General features: G+C 35.2%; 1 protein-coding gene and 1 non-coding gene across 22 annotated transcripts in view; both read left to right on the top strand.

The window, feature by feature from the left end:
• Nucleotides 1–16804, top strand: part of LOC127837303 (SCO-spondin-like) — a 192545-nt gene that overhangs the window by 72274 nt on the left and 103467 nt on the right. The window lies entirely within an intron of this gene.
• Trnaf-gaa (transfer RNA phenylalanine (anticodon GAA)) lies at nucleotides 8389–8478 on the top strand. The gene is given in 2 exon segments: nucleotides 8389–8425; nucleotides 8443–8478. It is a non-coding gene; the product is annotated as a tRNA-Phe (tRNA).

Genomic DNA, 16804 nt, shown 5'->3' with positions numbered 1-16804 from the left:
GTGAATAAGCTTTTCCTAAAGCCATATCAGTAACACTACCTTGTCCTCTGGTGGCTATGTTTTTAAAGGAATGGGAGCCATTTTCGAACACAGCTTAGATATCATAAGAGCAAATGTTCTGTCCAATTGTCATGAAGATTTTACTACAAATATCACTTCTAGAGCGTTAACAGGGTTTCACAAAAGCCATATAAGAACAAAAATCCCACCCCCTGGCTGCCATGTTTTCAACAAACCAGTAGGCCGGTAAATCAACGGTAGTACTTCTCTAAGACCATCGCTCTGTTCCAATTGCGTCAATAACGATAACATAAATTACATTCATAAATATACGACTGTGTAATTCCCCCCCCCCCCCCAGTAAAATGGCGTTCGTTCTTATCATCGAAGGTTAGAGACGAATTATACTCATATTATACTCATTCCCTTATCTGTTTTGTTTTTTCTTTTTGGCCAATATCTTTATGTACTTGGGTAATGCTATTCCAATGTAGTTAACCTGAAAAGCATGTTTGATATTTACTCTGTTGTAAACATATTCTATCAATACCAACCATAGTCTTCCTATGCAATTTTCCATAATTAATATTAAACTATGTGAAAGAAAAACATTCAAATTATGTATGTCAAACATTATATGATATATGCAAAATATGTTATGTTTGCGATGGAATAAATATGGAATTACAAACAAAGTACCAGATTGTGATTGCAAGATATTTTTTATTCCACGTTTCACAATGGCCTGATAACACAGCTGAATCTTGTCCATGGTAAGATCATTTATGTTTGCTTTACTTTTAGAACATCTACTCCATATATCCGGTCCTTTTAACAAGGTTAAATTGGAGGATACATTAGTCTTTATGCACTAATGTCATACTGTATTAAAGATTGCATATCCAGTTTCTTTTGTACCATTTGGTTTATGACGTAAATAATAAGAAATATTTTACACCGTTACTCATCTTTCTGTTTCTACATACATGTATCAATGTACATACGGTGCAGTCATATTTAGACATAGTCGATTTCGCGCTGAAACTTGTATGGTCAAATGCTTTGTCATTAAATCCGAGGGAGTCGACAGTGGGGCTGAAAGGTTTTGGTCGCCGCCGCGATAATTTAATAGCTGACAGTCATGTCAAATCAGTCATCCTCTTCAATTTGAGTTATTTAATCATTTATCTTTGTCTTCCAGTATATTTTGCGACCGCTTTTTAGTTTTGTTAGTAAGTCCGGCTCATGGTACGTATTAAGATTATCATTGCAACGTCTTTTATTTTTCGAAGTTTACGGGGTCTTTTCGCATCGAAGGCTACATAATGTGTGTTTCTGAGTGTCCATTCCTAACTAAATTAACCTTCTTACAGTAAGGGCGAATTTTGAGTCATGTCTGCAATTATCGATTATTTAATTGAGAAATGTTGTCCTCTTAGTGGCACAACGTGCACCGTTATACTGAAAAAATTGCTTTATAGTCTGTTCTATAACGACAGGATACTATGAGGCCAAATCAGACATATGTGTCCACTAGCTAGCCATAACGGTAAGGTAGGTAGGTCTGCTAAAATTTGTGTCGTAAACTTTGTGTACGATTACCAATCAATTAGATTAAAATATGCAATGCCATACAGAACTCTTCCAAATCTTCATTAAAAAGTATTTTTATTATTGTTTATACATAACTTAATGCCAATATAGTGTATATGATCGAATGTAGAAACATGTATCGCAATCTTAATTGTTATAATAGTGATTTAGCAAAAAAATGACCGAAAACGTAACATGAAATACCAAAACAATGAGCTAAGGATCGGCTCAAAACTTAGGGTCGGTCGGGTTACATGAAACAAACATCGTGTTTTTACGCCTAAGATCTTCCACAGAGATGTGGTGTATTTTCATCACAGGTTTACAATGTTATCTATCGCTAGACATGCCACGCACGACCGAAATGCAGATTTCAAAACAACTTTTGAAACACGTATAAAAGACTGCATTATAAAGAGTTCGTTCATACTTTTTCCGTCGATATAAGCACATGTTTCAATATTCAAACCGTTATATGAATATTCGTGTAATCTTACCGATGCTGCAAAAAAATCATACGAAGTATATAATAAGAACGTAATGTAATGTGGTGCGCTGAAACGCAACGGGACGAAAAAGACAGAATACAATATCGCAGACAAGCAACAATCAAAGATTCGTGTTCGGCCTGTGTGTTATTTATCACCAAAATAGGAATCTTGTTCTACTTAATTTGTTATTTCAACAGACCAAAAACCCGATGTTCTAATATGCACACACGCAATTATGATAAAAAGGCAATTCACTACTCAGCCTTTTTAGCAAGTAATTTTTTTCTCATTAAGTAATACGTCGTTTTCTGATATTTTCTGCATTGTTTTAACGAAAGCCTGCACTATCAAAAAAGTCTAGTTTAATGTTCCGGGAAATAAATAAAAAAATACTCAACGCTGATCAAATGTAATCACGGTTAAAAAACTTCTTGTTTTAGTAGGAGTAAAATGCTTAATAAAGCAGGGTAATGTTTAATTGATTTTGTTTGTTGCAGAACTATCACAATTGCAATCATGTAAGTATCTTAACTTCAAAAACAAGTACGGAAGATTCCAAAGAAATATCTAAGGTCCGAAAAATATGACTACAAAACGGTTCTCTAGATTGCACCCTCGAAGTTTCTCTTTATACGTAATCAAGGATTAAACCGATCAGACAAAATACAGAGGGTGCAAGCAAGACTTAAAAATAATCGCTAGTAGTGATATAACATGTGAAAATTCTTGTTTTGTCGCGTAATGATATATAAAAGAAATCATTACAAACCAGATACTAGCAACAGACCTTTAGATGGAAGATTAAACATCCTATTATTCACATTTGATTAGCAGCACCGAATAACTCAAATCGTTACTATGTCTGTAAAAGTACTGGGTTTGGCGAGTAATAACAATGGGCGTTTTTCCACTTAAATAATGTGCACATGTAACCAATTAAAACGGCATTAATTTTGAATTGCATTGATGTTCTTTTGTCATAATCGGCAAGATTCATTTCACACAACGCCAGAATTTAAGTTATACTACATCGAAGTTTTCCCTTTTATGCCGTAACCACGTGCGAAATACAATGGTATCTACGTTGCCGTTTCTTCACATTGATAAGAATCAAAACCGGGCACTTTGTCACGGCTACATTGACGTATAAATGACCTGACTCTATAGGCCAACACAAGTTATGATATGTAGACGTTAAGAAAATCTCTTTCGGTTGGTAATTAAGTAAATTGAAAGTTAATGAAGCGCACATATATCAGATAGAGCAAGATGTTCTCAAACTTGTCCTTTTCCCTCTCAGAAGTAAAGGTGAAAATGGCTATGCGCAAACGGCACAAAACCAGAACAGCTTGCGAGTAACTCGCAGTCTGTTCAGGTTTTATGCTGTTTGCTGCTCATCAGTATCTAAGGATTGGAAATGAAGCCTTTAAAACTTGAATCTAGTAAGAGAGGTCTTAAGTTATATTTGACTTTCTAAGGGATTACAAATGCGTAAAAAATACTTATCTAAGTGGTAATGGGTTAACCAAAATATATCGAATTTAGCAAATTGGATCGAAAACTCAAGCTGAAAAAACAAAACAAATGTTAAGGGTAGGCAGAAAAAAGCTTCGGTCGATTTAGTAGAAACTAACAATTTTATTACGCCTTAGGCACGACATGCGTTCTTTGACCGACATTGTTTAATTTCCGACTCTGAGACACAGGACAGTTGTTAAAAGATAGTAATGAAATAAAATAAAATAAGCTTTGACAATGTCGGGATTAAATCTGAAACCAGGTGAATAAATATCCTATTTGCGTTAGAGTTATAATTTGTTATTAGGTTCTCTCCAAACCTGTACGAATTGTAACAGCATTGATTAAGAGCTTGTGGTATGATGGAGATGTATTTTCTATTATTAAAAAATATTCAAGAAACGATAACGATATGTTAAAATTTGAAAATTAAGTGTAATTAATTTTTTTTAGCCAAACGAATATATAGTGAAACATATTTTTTTAAGATGATATTTATTTTAAGAACATTAACGTTCAATTAAGTTGTTGGAATCATCACTCAAAATCTCCGTTGAATAATCAGAGAAAACAGTGACGGGTTAATCAATTAATCATGACGAAACATGTGTATGTCAACTATTCAGTTAAAAAATGCTATCATGTTTTTTCTTGTAGTGTGAGCTTTTCTTATATAATATAAGTTGAAATAAGAATATAACTAATACATCTAGTGGATAATGTTAAAAAGTATTCAAATATGAGAATCTTAACTGACTGCATAAATACGAATTATCGTTCATTTATTTGAACACATATTGAGGAAGTAGTATCTAACCACCTTCTTGACATGCGAGTATTTGTCGGTTATACGTGTCATCTTAAAGTCAACAAGTAATATTTCAATTGGCAATCAACTTGGTTCATGCCCCTCCCCCGCCATGATAATGGAGGGAATGGCATTTAGTTAACCTTGTCCGTGTTTGTGTAATTGTGTGTGTGTGGGGGGGGGGGGATATTTTGCATCCGACTAATGACTGGGTTATAAATTTTGGGATTTAAAAAGGGCACAAATGATCATCATATCAAGACTACGTGACGCTTGCAGCATCCTTACTTTGCCATGCACTACGGGATGTCTAAATAAATTTGCTCACGTGATCATAAAAATATATATCGCAGGCAAAAACCTTCAATGTCAAAGTCACAGTGGGCACTTGGATATTTCGCATATAATTTATATGCATATTGCAAAGGTAAATGTTTGTGTCCGACTCATTACCTCGTCGTGCGTTTGGGATTTTGAAATAAATTGGCATACCAACACCACGTGTCGCGTGCATCAACCATGTAACTCGGGTAATGTCACTGTGGAAACTGTGTGCATATTCCTATATTAGTCGCGTTCTGAGAACACTGGGCATAATGCATGTGCGTAAAGTGTCGTCCCAGAATAGCCTGTGCAGTCCGCACAGGCTAATCAGGAACGACACTTTCCGCTTAAATTGGATTTTTGCTAAGAAGAGACTTCATTTAAACGAAAAATGTCATAAAAGCGAAAGGTGTCGTCCCTGATTAGATTGTGCGGACTGCACAGGCTAATCTAGACGACACTTTACCAACATGCATTATGCCCAGTTTTCTCAGAACGCGACTCATATTGATAATATTGATAATATGTTTGTCGTTCATTATGGGATTTCAAATAAATTTGAACAAATAATAATAATAATATCTGTACGATGTGTCGCGCGATAAGAAACCGTTATTCATATCAAGGTCACAGGTAACACTTTAAGTTTGCGCAGAGTCCTAATGTGTGGCACACAATACAATTTCATAGTTATATATTCGTACGCATCCTTTCCATTCGAACAAATGCCGGGTTAGATGAAGCAAGAAGCAGGACAGTTCTTATTAATGCCAATACCTGTGCACTGACACAGTTTGTCATGTTGAATGTTTATTATAATAGACGTATTCACATGAATAAATAAGAACTCGTAATCAGTTCTTGCTAAAATGCATGAATATGAAATCATAAAAATTATTTATTGGACAAACTTAATAAAACTAACTATTACATTAATTATAGAAAGATATGTGTTTATAATGTCTTCACCTGTTTTCATAATAAAACAAAATATGTGTTTGTCGGAAACACTATGTCCCCTTCTGCGCCGCTTTGAAGCTATTAATTTGACCTTTGACCTTGAAGGATGATTTTGATCTTGACCTTTCACCACTCAAAATGTGCAGCTTCATGAGATACACATGCATGCAAAATATGAAGTCAATATTGCCAAAGTTATAGCAAAATGTTAAAGTTGGGGCAAACAAACACACCAACAGACAGGGCAAAAACAATATGTCCCCCACTATAGTGGGTGGGGGACATAAAAACACTACATATTTTTTATGGTACTCAAATATTATTTCTATTAACTATTATTTCTGGTACTTTCAAGGCTTCTAAAATTTTCGTTGACGACTCATTCCTATCCTCATCGTTAGGTAATGCTTCGGATCGTCAGACTTATTTAACGACATGATTTATCAGTCCGTCACAGTTGGTTATGTTTTATTTAACATAGACAATACTTTTAGTGTGTCACATTCAATACAAACACGGTCGTGTGCATGATGTTAGTCATTACTATAAATATCAAGCTCGGGTGATGTGTGACGTATATAACGTATGGGGAACATACTTAAATAAAAAATAAAATCCTACCAAATCTGGTTGGGTTTTCTTGTGATGGCAGAGATTGCAGAGATTGTTTGTGAGAGCATAGAACGACAACTCTGCGTGGAGATTGATGTTGATCCTGAAACATTTTAGGTTTGGTAGGAAACATATTCAATGACATTGAAAAAGAAAAATATGTCAACCATATAAACGACAATCATACCAAGCTCAGTAACACCTAAAACGATGTAATATTTATTTGACCAATGAACGAAGATAGAGATAACTTCTGATTTGAAGTAATTTTTTTGGATTCTAAAATCTTGCGCTAGAATTTACAACTGATACATTGCTGTACTGAATACTTTAAAATGTGCATTGCCGAAATAAAGTTTGTTTATAAAACCACTACATCTTCCAAAACTTCGACATACATTTTGACTCGTGTATGTTAATTTGTGTCTACAGTCTGAACATTTTAAAATGTTCTGAATCGTTACATCATTTACGCCTGCATGATTCTTTTCTAGGTTATCTGTTCGCCGTGACTTCGATACTGATGTCATTTTTGTCAGGTAATATACTTTTTACTAAAAAGAACACACACAAAAAATGAAAAAAAAACACCACGATTTTTATTTATTCGTAAATTTTTATATTTCTTAATACTATTCAATATACCATTAATTGATTGTGGCGATATCGACTTTCTTTGCGTTGATCACCTTGAATATTCGGAGTGAGTGTATTCAGGGGCAACTGTCGTGTATGATTCGTACCGTTGCTAAGCAGTTAACAAGTTATTTTGCACCTTAAATATGAAAGATCATGTCTTTTGTTTTCAGAAACATCTAAACAACGGGGGGTCGATTAAACATTGTTTTTTTGTTAAATACTGTTTGATGTACGTGTTATATTCCACATGCAGGACTCAGATTGTGCATTCACACGAAGCCATCTTTCAACTATTTATTTAACATTTGAGTCGTGTTATGAGAAAACTGGGCATAATGCATGCGTATAAAGTGTCGTCCCAGATTTGCCATTGCAGTCCGTACAGGCTAATCAGGGACGACACTTTTCGCTTTTATGACATATTTCGTTAAAATGAAGTCTCTTCTTAGCAAAAATCATCCAATTTAGGCGGAAAGTCTCGTCCCGGATCAGCCTGTGTGGACTGCACAGGATAATCTGGGACGACACTTTACGCACATGAATTATGCCCAGTTTTCTTAGAACGAGACTCATTTGTTCTTTAGTTGGTGTTTGCTAATTCATAGCTAATGCAGCGAATACAATCGAATGTAGCCAAATGATCGCAAACTCATTAGTAACACTAGCGAATAGTAAAAACCAACATAAAATAAGACCAAGTTTAGAGACGGTACCTATGTTGCCATTAGTGACGGTCCAAAAAGTAGGTTTTTTCGGGTTAGTGGAAACGAACAACTTTTCTTCGCCATGTATTCCGCACTGTACGTGCATAGATTCCTCTCATGGTCAACGGGTCATCTCGTTGGAGGGCGGCGACTAGTATGTTATGTATTTTTTTTCGCTTCTGGGAGGAGAAGTTATTTTACGGATCTATGTTTATATTTTTGTTTTAAGAATATCGTGCATAGTGGTGATTTTGTGTGTAAATTAGTGTAAATAAGTACTGCATTTGTGCCTATTACATTTATTACAACAATTATTGCCAATAATGCAAAGCTAATTCTTTTAATTAATAACTGATCCACGACTGATTACAGGGGAAAGATCACAAGGACTGGGCAAATACGCGAAACTTTCTGGTTTTGTATAAAAACAAATGATGTTTTGTATAAAAACAAATGATGTTTTGTATAAAAACAAATGATTTTTTGTATAAAAACAAATGATGTTTTGTATAAAAACAAAACATGATCAAAATATATATATATATATTTTGTGGTTTTTCTAATTTGCTTTATTTAGTGGAGAATCAATGTAGTACGATATTTGACGACCTATCGCGCAAGCAAGTTTATTGGAAGGCGTAGTGGTACGAAAACGTACAATGTTTTAGTTTATTAATAGACATATAATAACGATCGCTATACACAACTTCACCAAATAGCAGTACATAAGTAAATGTCAGCCGGAATAGCTCAGTTGGGAGAGCGTTAGACTGAAGTTGTTTACGCAACAGTCATCTAAAGGCCCCCGGTTCAATCCCGGGTTCCGGCACGAACGGAACAGTTCGGCGGCTGACAATTTTTTCAGTCAGGTTAATAAATATAATAAAGCTTTATTTTACGTAGACATTTTAAAATCCATTTTACTACAATTGGACATTTTTATTAAAATTAATGGATGCAACGTGGTGACAACGTTAATTAAAATTTCTTACATCACTTAAATATCTTATAAAAAATACACCTGTTTTTATATAAACAAACAAATGCAAACAACACATCTATTATACATGTATTTTTATGGTTGTCTATCATAGGCCTATCCCTACCACATATAGAGCGCGAAACACGACACGTATTATTGATTGAAACAATGAGTTGCGATAAAGGAAGCAGCCGCTTATCAAGGAGGAGCTGTGTCCCAGCAACCAGTTTCCCTAGAGTCAAGCACTCCTCGGATTTTTTTTATAATAACCACATATAGAGCGCGTAGCGCGACACGTATTACTATCCAGGTGTTATGGGCCCTTTAGCATTATCCGACCATTACGTCCATAGTTATCTTCCTTAGAATTTGAAAAATTTTGAAATCCTTGTTCGAAGTCCAAAATTTTCATCCGATTGTTCCCAAACTTTCAAAGTTTTTTTTTATCAATGAGGACCCAACCCAAACTCTATATGAGCAATATCGTGCCATGAGAATTATGTCTCTTTTAATTTAAAAATAAAAGTGAAAAACTGCTTGGTGAGGTGATTATGTCAACATTTTTCATCAGATTCTTTCCAAACAGACAGTGTCTTCATATCAATGAGCATTTTTACCTCATTTAAAATGAGAAATATCGTGACAATAAGTCCAGAATTTTTTCTAGAAAATTTGACAAAATAAACAATTTCCACTTGTTTAAAAGATTTCACAACTTTCGTCTGAATCTTTCCAAACTTGTTAAGTGTTTTAAATCAGTATTACTCGAACCCTATTGAAAATGATGATCTTTTACTGAATTTCAAAGTATTGTGAAATGCAGCTTCTTTATACAATTTACAGTTTTCATTCAATTTTTTTTTCAAAACTTTTACATTGTTTTCATAGCAATGAGTACCAAACCCCTATCGTAAATGAGCAACGTAAGAATAAGTTCAGAATCATCTCCCCTTGAAGTTGAGAAAAATATGAAATTACGCTTACAAGATGAAGCAGATTTTTTAAAACCTACACAGTTCTGTTCCATTAATGAAAACTGCACACGGATACCAGTAAAAAAGGGAAACCAATTTAAATAAAATGAACTATGAAATATTTGGGAGTAACAACACAAAATCATAGATAATGGTTATTTGGGGGTTATAACAAACATCATAAATAATGGTTATTTGGGGGTTATAACACAAAAACATAGATAATGGTTATACCGGAATCTTTTTCTATTTTGTTTAAAATAATCGGCCAATATATTAATATTTACAGTAGAAAAGAAATCGTTCCTTGTAACTTCATTGAGTGCCTTTTACACTGAAATTCCCGACGCCCTGTGATGCTTTGCATCAATACTTATCTTGTTTATGTTTAACTATACATGATGCTCGAAACTGTGAACAACGGCCTCTGAGCATCTATAGGTAATTAGGTTTTTATGTAAGGAATGTATGACTTTCTTGCAATTAGTTTCTAAATGAAAGGTGTGGAAAAGTTGAAACAATTCTAGGTGATCCAATATAACTTCCAAAAGGGAGAAGGTACTTTGTTGCCTGATTTTTTTATTTGAAATATTTTATACAAGGGATATATGTCTTTTCACCGTGAAACATTCTGAATTGTCAAAAAAAAAGAGTGGTCAAGATTTAAAAGTGAATGTTGATAATGCTTCCCTTTTGAGTATATTAATGTTCATACTTTTAAATAATGGTATCGTTCGTTATAACGAAAAGAAACATCAATTTATTCCTTAGGGTCTGACGGGATAGCCTGCCTTAACTGTGGTCGCGCAGCGGACTTGCTGCACTGCTCGTCGATAGTAGAGTGTAACCTCGATGAGGTAACAAGACGTCTGAAATTCTATTTTATTTACCATAATTAACAACAACAACAACAACTACTGCTACTAATTTACCACCACCACCACCAACAACAACAACTACTACTACTAAACGACTTCTACTATTACTACTACTACAACTGCTACAACAACAAGAACAACCACAATCACTGCTACTAAAACAACAACAACTTCGACAACAACAACAACAACAACAACTTATTATACTACTACTACTACTACTACTACTACTACTTCTACTACTACTACTACTTCTACTACTACTACTACTACTACTACTACTACTGCTGCTACTACTACTACTACTACTACTACTACTACTACTACTACTACTACTACTACTACTACTACTACTACTACTACTACTACTACTACTACTACTACTACTACTACTACTACTACTACCACTTCTACTGTTACTTCTACTACTACTACTAATCCTACTTCTACTACTACTACTACTACTTCTTCTACTACTACTACCGCCGCCTCCGCCGCCAACTCCGCCGCTGCCTCCGCCGCCGCTACCACCACCACCACAACCACCACCACCTCCACCACCACCACCAACACCACTAGTATAACTAATTATAATAATTTTAACTTTGTTTGACGATGTAGGCGTGCTATGTGGACAGGACATTGACGACACTTGGCGGATCGCCGCAGTTCTCCGCCGGTTGCAGGAAGATCTCAGTAAGTAAAACTAATTAAGACTATTCATTGACTCTCGGCCAATAGACCATGGCTTCACCACTGTTGCCTACGAATTTAACCGCGAAATAAGTGTTTGATATATACATATAAGAACGACAAAATGTCGCACAGTGGCTTATCGAAAAAACAAAATGTGACAATTTGTGTATTTGATCTTACTCATATTTTGACAAATGCCATAACGAGTATTTTAGTACGATTTGCTCAGGAGGAATTTGACTTGCTTACGGTGTTTAACCAACGGTATTATGTCATACGTGTAAAAGACCAAAAGTACAATGTAAAACCAAAGGGTACATTGTTCACCTCAAAACATGTTCCAATTTTAAATTATTTGTTTTAAATTATTTGCAACAATTAAAAAAGAGTTGGTACTTACATGGGTCGCCTCGTTAATTGTGCAAGTTATTTGGAATAGATTGGTAACTTTGGCTACCTCGTTCTTTGTTTCAAAAATAAGGGATACTTACGTACGTTGGTCACCTACTAGTATTATGAGAACGTACGTGCATCGGTCGCCTCGTTATTTGTGCAATTAAAAGAAATAAGTATGTATATTGTCACTTCGTTATTTGTGCCAATTATAAAGAGTAGGTACGTACATCGGCTACCTTGTTATTTGTGCAGTTACAAGGGGTACGTACGTTCTTCGACTATCTCGTCATTTATGTCAATAACACGGGTTACCTACGTACAGTGGCAACTTTGTAATTTGTGCCAATTATAAAGAGTAGGTACGTACATTTGTTACCTCATTATTTGTGCCAATTGTGATGAAATATATACGTTCATTGGTCGCCTAGTTATTTATGCCCATTGTACGGAGTAGGTATGTGCATTGATCAACGCGTTATTGTGCCAATTATATGGAGTAGGCCACTGACATGCTGTAGACACAAACATGTCTAAAGGCTTGACACTTTTCAACGTGCAATATTCTCAATTAACCCATTTATGCCTAGTGGACTCTCCCATCCTTCTTAATTGGATCAATTTATTTCCAAAATTAGGGATGTCTAGTATATTTATTTCTATATTTAGAATATTTCTTACAGAAATTCCTGTAAGCAAACAGCGCAGACCCTGATGATACGCCTCATTATGCGGCGTCTCATCTGGGTCTACGCTGTTTGCCGAGGCCATTTTTTCTAGACGCTAGGCATAAATGGGTTAAATAAGAACAGTGTTATTTTACCTACGAGAACACGTTTGTTTTACTCTTTTCATAATGATGTTTGGAAAAAATAAATGCCCACAAAGGTTACCTGACTTCCGCACTACACATTTATTTGTATAAATAAATTGTATTTATTATATATTGTATAACTAAACACTTTTATTATTTTATTTGTTTGTCTTATTATAATCTTAATTATTTTTTTTTAATATACATGTCTTTATAGATTTTTGTTTCCAAATACATGTAAACAATAATCATGTTAGTTTTGTTTGGCAGACGTGTGCCAACCAAAACCTTACAGTCGGTGACGCAGTGTGTTCTGAGTGCTGTTATTCGGACATATGCAACACGCGAGGGTGTGGCTCGGATTTTTACGGTAAACAGAACAGCATCATTAACATACAAATAATAAATATAATACAGATACTAATTCCACACTCTACGGTAATTTCTGCCTCTGATACGAGCGGATTATTCGTTACTGTATCGTGAGTTGGCGCTTTCTATAAATATATGAGCATTCTATTAATATATTTGTAACTGCTTTCGTCCTGAGCTAGCCTAGAAGCGAAAGCCAGATAGACCGATAGACATTTCGCCTGTGTCGAGCTTTTTGGTGTTTCATATAAGCTTAGATTGTTTTCTTTTCCCGAATATAACTTGTCTTTTTAGGGATGTGTTGTTCCATGTTTGTGTAAAATTTGCGCCAACTTAAATTTTTGTCTATGATGTATATTGGCTTGTGGATTGCCTGTTTAGTTGTTCTTCCGATGAGTTTGATTGGCCGTGGAAGAGGATATTCATGTGTTTCCGTGCACCAGTCAACAGAGAAATTCAATAGTAACAATAACAAAACGATATGCGATGTTCACTTTTCACATGAACCGTTATCTACTCAAGTGAGCATTGATTCCATCTAATACTCTTTTCGAAGCGTATTTAAACGTGAATAGTTAAAGCATTTGCCATTAGTTTGTTCATCAATATTTTATGAATATCTTAAACATATAGAAAAAGGAAACAAAAGCGAAAAAAACTGATGATATACCTAATATATTTTCTAATGACTATCCAGGTGACCCAAGATCAGTGCTAAAATGCTACGGATGCGGAGACATAGCCGTGGGAGACAAATGTCCTGACATTGCTCAGTGTGACAAAACATTGGAGGTGCGTATTATGAACGCTGCAGTCTGCAAAGATAGGAAGCTGATAGCATATGCATCAAAACATAATGTTGTCATTTCATAACCCTTATTTCAATCATTGCTGGATGACAAACAAAACTTAATTCGTGTGTATCTGTTTGAAACCTTTCATTACAAAATATTAGCCAAAAAATTAGCACATGTTTATTTTTTTTTTGGAAAATGCTTGTACTGAGCAAGCGTTTCTAAATAAACATGAATACATGCTTTATTTTCATGTATTGTCAGAAATATAAGAAGCCAATAGGAAATTAGTTTCGCAATTACATCTTAAAAGGCTGCGTTTATGGAAATACCTACGAAATTAACATTTGAATCCGCTGCGTCAATAGAAGTACGTTGTTTGCTATTTCAGTCTTCCATAAACCAATCTCAAGTGGTTTTCCTTAATAAGTATTCGTAAATATTATACTACGCAAGTGTTATGTTGTTATTGGTGAGGGAGGGGGGGGGGGGGGGGTGGGTTCTATAGATACATTGTTTTACGTATAATATAACCAAACGTTGAATAAGGCAAGCCTGGTAATTTAAGCCAAATTCAATAACGCGACAAAGAATGGGAACATTTTCATGTGTGTTATCTATTTCGACCTTTACATTTAACGATTTTCTTTGTATGGAGTGGTTTAAACGACACGTTTAGAACTGCGTGAATCTTTATCTTTAAGTTCAATAAATGTGGTTTTACAGACCCAAACACACAGTAACGTTCATAGCTTTTTCATTATTGCCATTAAATGTATAAATTAACAGAACTATAATGGTTTGAATACTATTAAATAATTACAATTTCAAGAAAAAGGTGAATACATTCTTCACCGTCACCGTTGAAAGCTATGTCTAACATAACTACAGGGCAATTGAAGCAACGTATACAACGCTTTATTTAAAATACCCATTTTTCTTAAAACTAATGTCAAAAAATGCGTTTCAAGCGCGTATTATTTGTTTAATATATCATCCATAGATGAAACGATATTTTAAATAGTTTGTATGATTTTTGAATGTGATTTGCTGGTTTGAATTACGTAGCTAAATTTTATAATATTTGAGATATTAATTGAATTCTGTAAGTTGTGGATTTCCAACACGTGCGTCCATAAGATGTTTACTTATACGGGCTTCTGGTACTTAGATCTCAGAAATTCTGTTTCAGTCGTGTGTGATGAAGCATGGCGCGACCGGAAAAGCGCTCGGATGCATAAAGTCAGCGGTTGGTTTCCATAGTTACTTTTTTCTTATAGCTGAATCTTTAGATGTCTTATTAGTGATCATGGGGATGAGGGCGAGATTGCATTTCGTAACTTCATAACTATGCCCTTTGAGAGATTCTTACAGCAACACTAATACAGGTTATTCAATAGATTCACCATCAACCGTATTTGATGTATTGTATTTTAAAAGTGGGTATTGTGACCGACTATTCATATAATTCAAAACCTTTTTTTAATTTCATACTCTATTTTAACAGACGTGCAGGTTTTTGATCGATCACGTCTATCCTCACCAGCCGCCAGAAACGTGGGATGTGAAATGCTGCGACACCAACCTCTGCAATTGGGACACGTGGAACCTCAATAGAACCGTCATACATCCGGGTACGGTCATTTACGTTGAATTAACAAATGTAAAACTTCAGAAGAGAGGCATAGCATACTACTCCAGCTATTTTATAAATTCTCACAAATTGTACATTGCAGTCTTAGTGTTCAACATATCATGTCGATGGCATTATGGATGTTTTTATTATACCTTTACACGTGTTTACAAATAACTAAATAAATAGTGTTTAAACTATTTTATAAAGAACTTAGTTCTTTATTCTAATCTAGTCCATGGAGGTTGGTCACCCTGGTCGCCCTGGTCAAACTGTGACGTCACGTGTGCTAGCGGTCACGTTACACGGAAGCGCACGTGCTCTCATCCCGCTCCTGAGAACGGAGGTAACAACTGCCCAGGGGTAGCGATGGAAACGCAGAACTGCACACGACCTGAATGTCCAAGTATGTAAGCGTTACAATTTACGAATCTATTATTTTAATAACAGAACCACTAACGCTGTTAGACCCTCTGATTTGATATATTTTCTACAGCTCTTATAGTAATTTTAAAGTAGTTTATTAGGCAAAATAACTTAATGTGACATGCTATTAACATATATAAAGCAAATGCTAATACGAATTCTTCGGCCAGAAAATTTACTGAGCTTATTAGGCTTAATAATTTCATAATTTTTACTATATTGCGTATATGTCGTTTATTTTTATCTACCTGAAGCTAACAAACCGCGTAGCGGTTATGCATATTATCATTTAATAAAGAACATCAACAGGATTTCGTATTGAACATTTGTCAAAAAGTGTGTGTTTTTTCCATTAACTTCTCGTAACATGATAGGTACGTAGGCTAAAACATTGTGTGCGATTCCAAATTTAATAAGACAAAGCAATTATATGAAGAAAATTTCCAAATCTCTGTAAGAAAGTATTATTTACTCATTTCAATGACAAAATAGTTGCCTCCTGTGACGTCACGTGTGGAACAGGCCACGTGACCCGAAAACTAAATTTGTATGTTTTATAGTCAATGGAAACTGGACTCACTGGCTATCTTGGTCGAAATGTGACGTCACGTGTGGGACAGGGCACGTGACCCGAACGCGCGACTGCACGAATCTTTATGTGTGGATATATGTTAATACACAATAACGATAAATACATATATGCGTTCAAAGTATTAAACCGAGTTTTCAAATACTTCGTTGGTATCATTTTTTGGTGAACAATGGTGTATTTAGAAAAACAACAATATCACGTATTTTATGCTTATTAAGCTCATAGACAAATGTTGGTAATGTTGGCTGGCTTCTTAGTTTGGGTCTTGAGGAAGTGAAGACACTAAATGGAAATATTTCATAAAGTCATTCTGCAGTTTATTATCTTAAACACTATTTAATATTCTAGTGGACGGCCAGTGGTCTAATTGGAGCGCGTGGTCATCGTGTGACGTCACATGCGGCAGTGGTCACGTGACACGTACGCGCACGTGCAACCATCCGGCGCCTGCGCACGGCGGCCATATATGTATCGGTAGCTCCAGCGAGAGAAACACCTGTACACTAACTTCATGTCCGGGTAAATACCATGTGTATATGCTGAAAGATAAAGCGACAATAGCAGGTTAATGTCTTGTGGGTTTGGAATATACGCTCACGCT

The sequence above is a fragment of the Dreissena polymorpha genome, chromosome 7 (genome assembly GCF_020536995.1).
Source record: "Dreissena polymorpha isolate Duluth1 chromosome 7, UMN_Dpol_1.0, whole genome shotgun sequence".
NCBI classification, from domain to species: domain Eukaryota; kingdom Metazoa; phylum Mollusca; class Bivalvia; order Myida; family Dreissenidae; genus Dreissena; species Dreissena polymorpha.
Note: the sequence above shows the minus strand (reverse complement) of the source record. Positions and strands in the feature narration are given on the sequence as shown.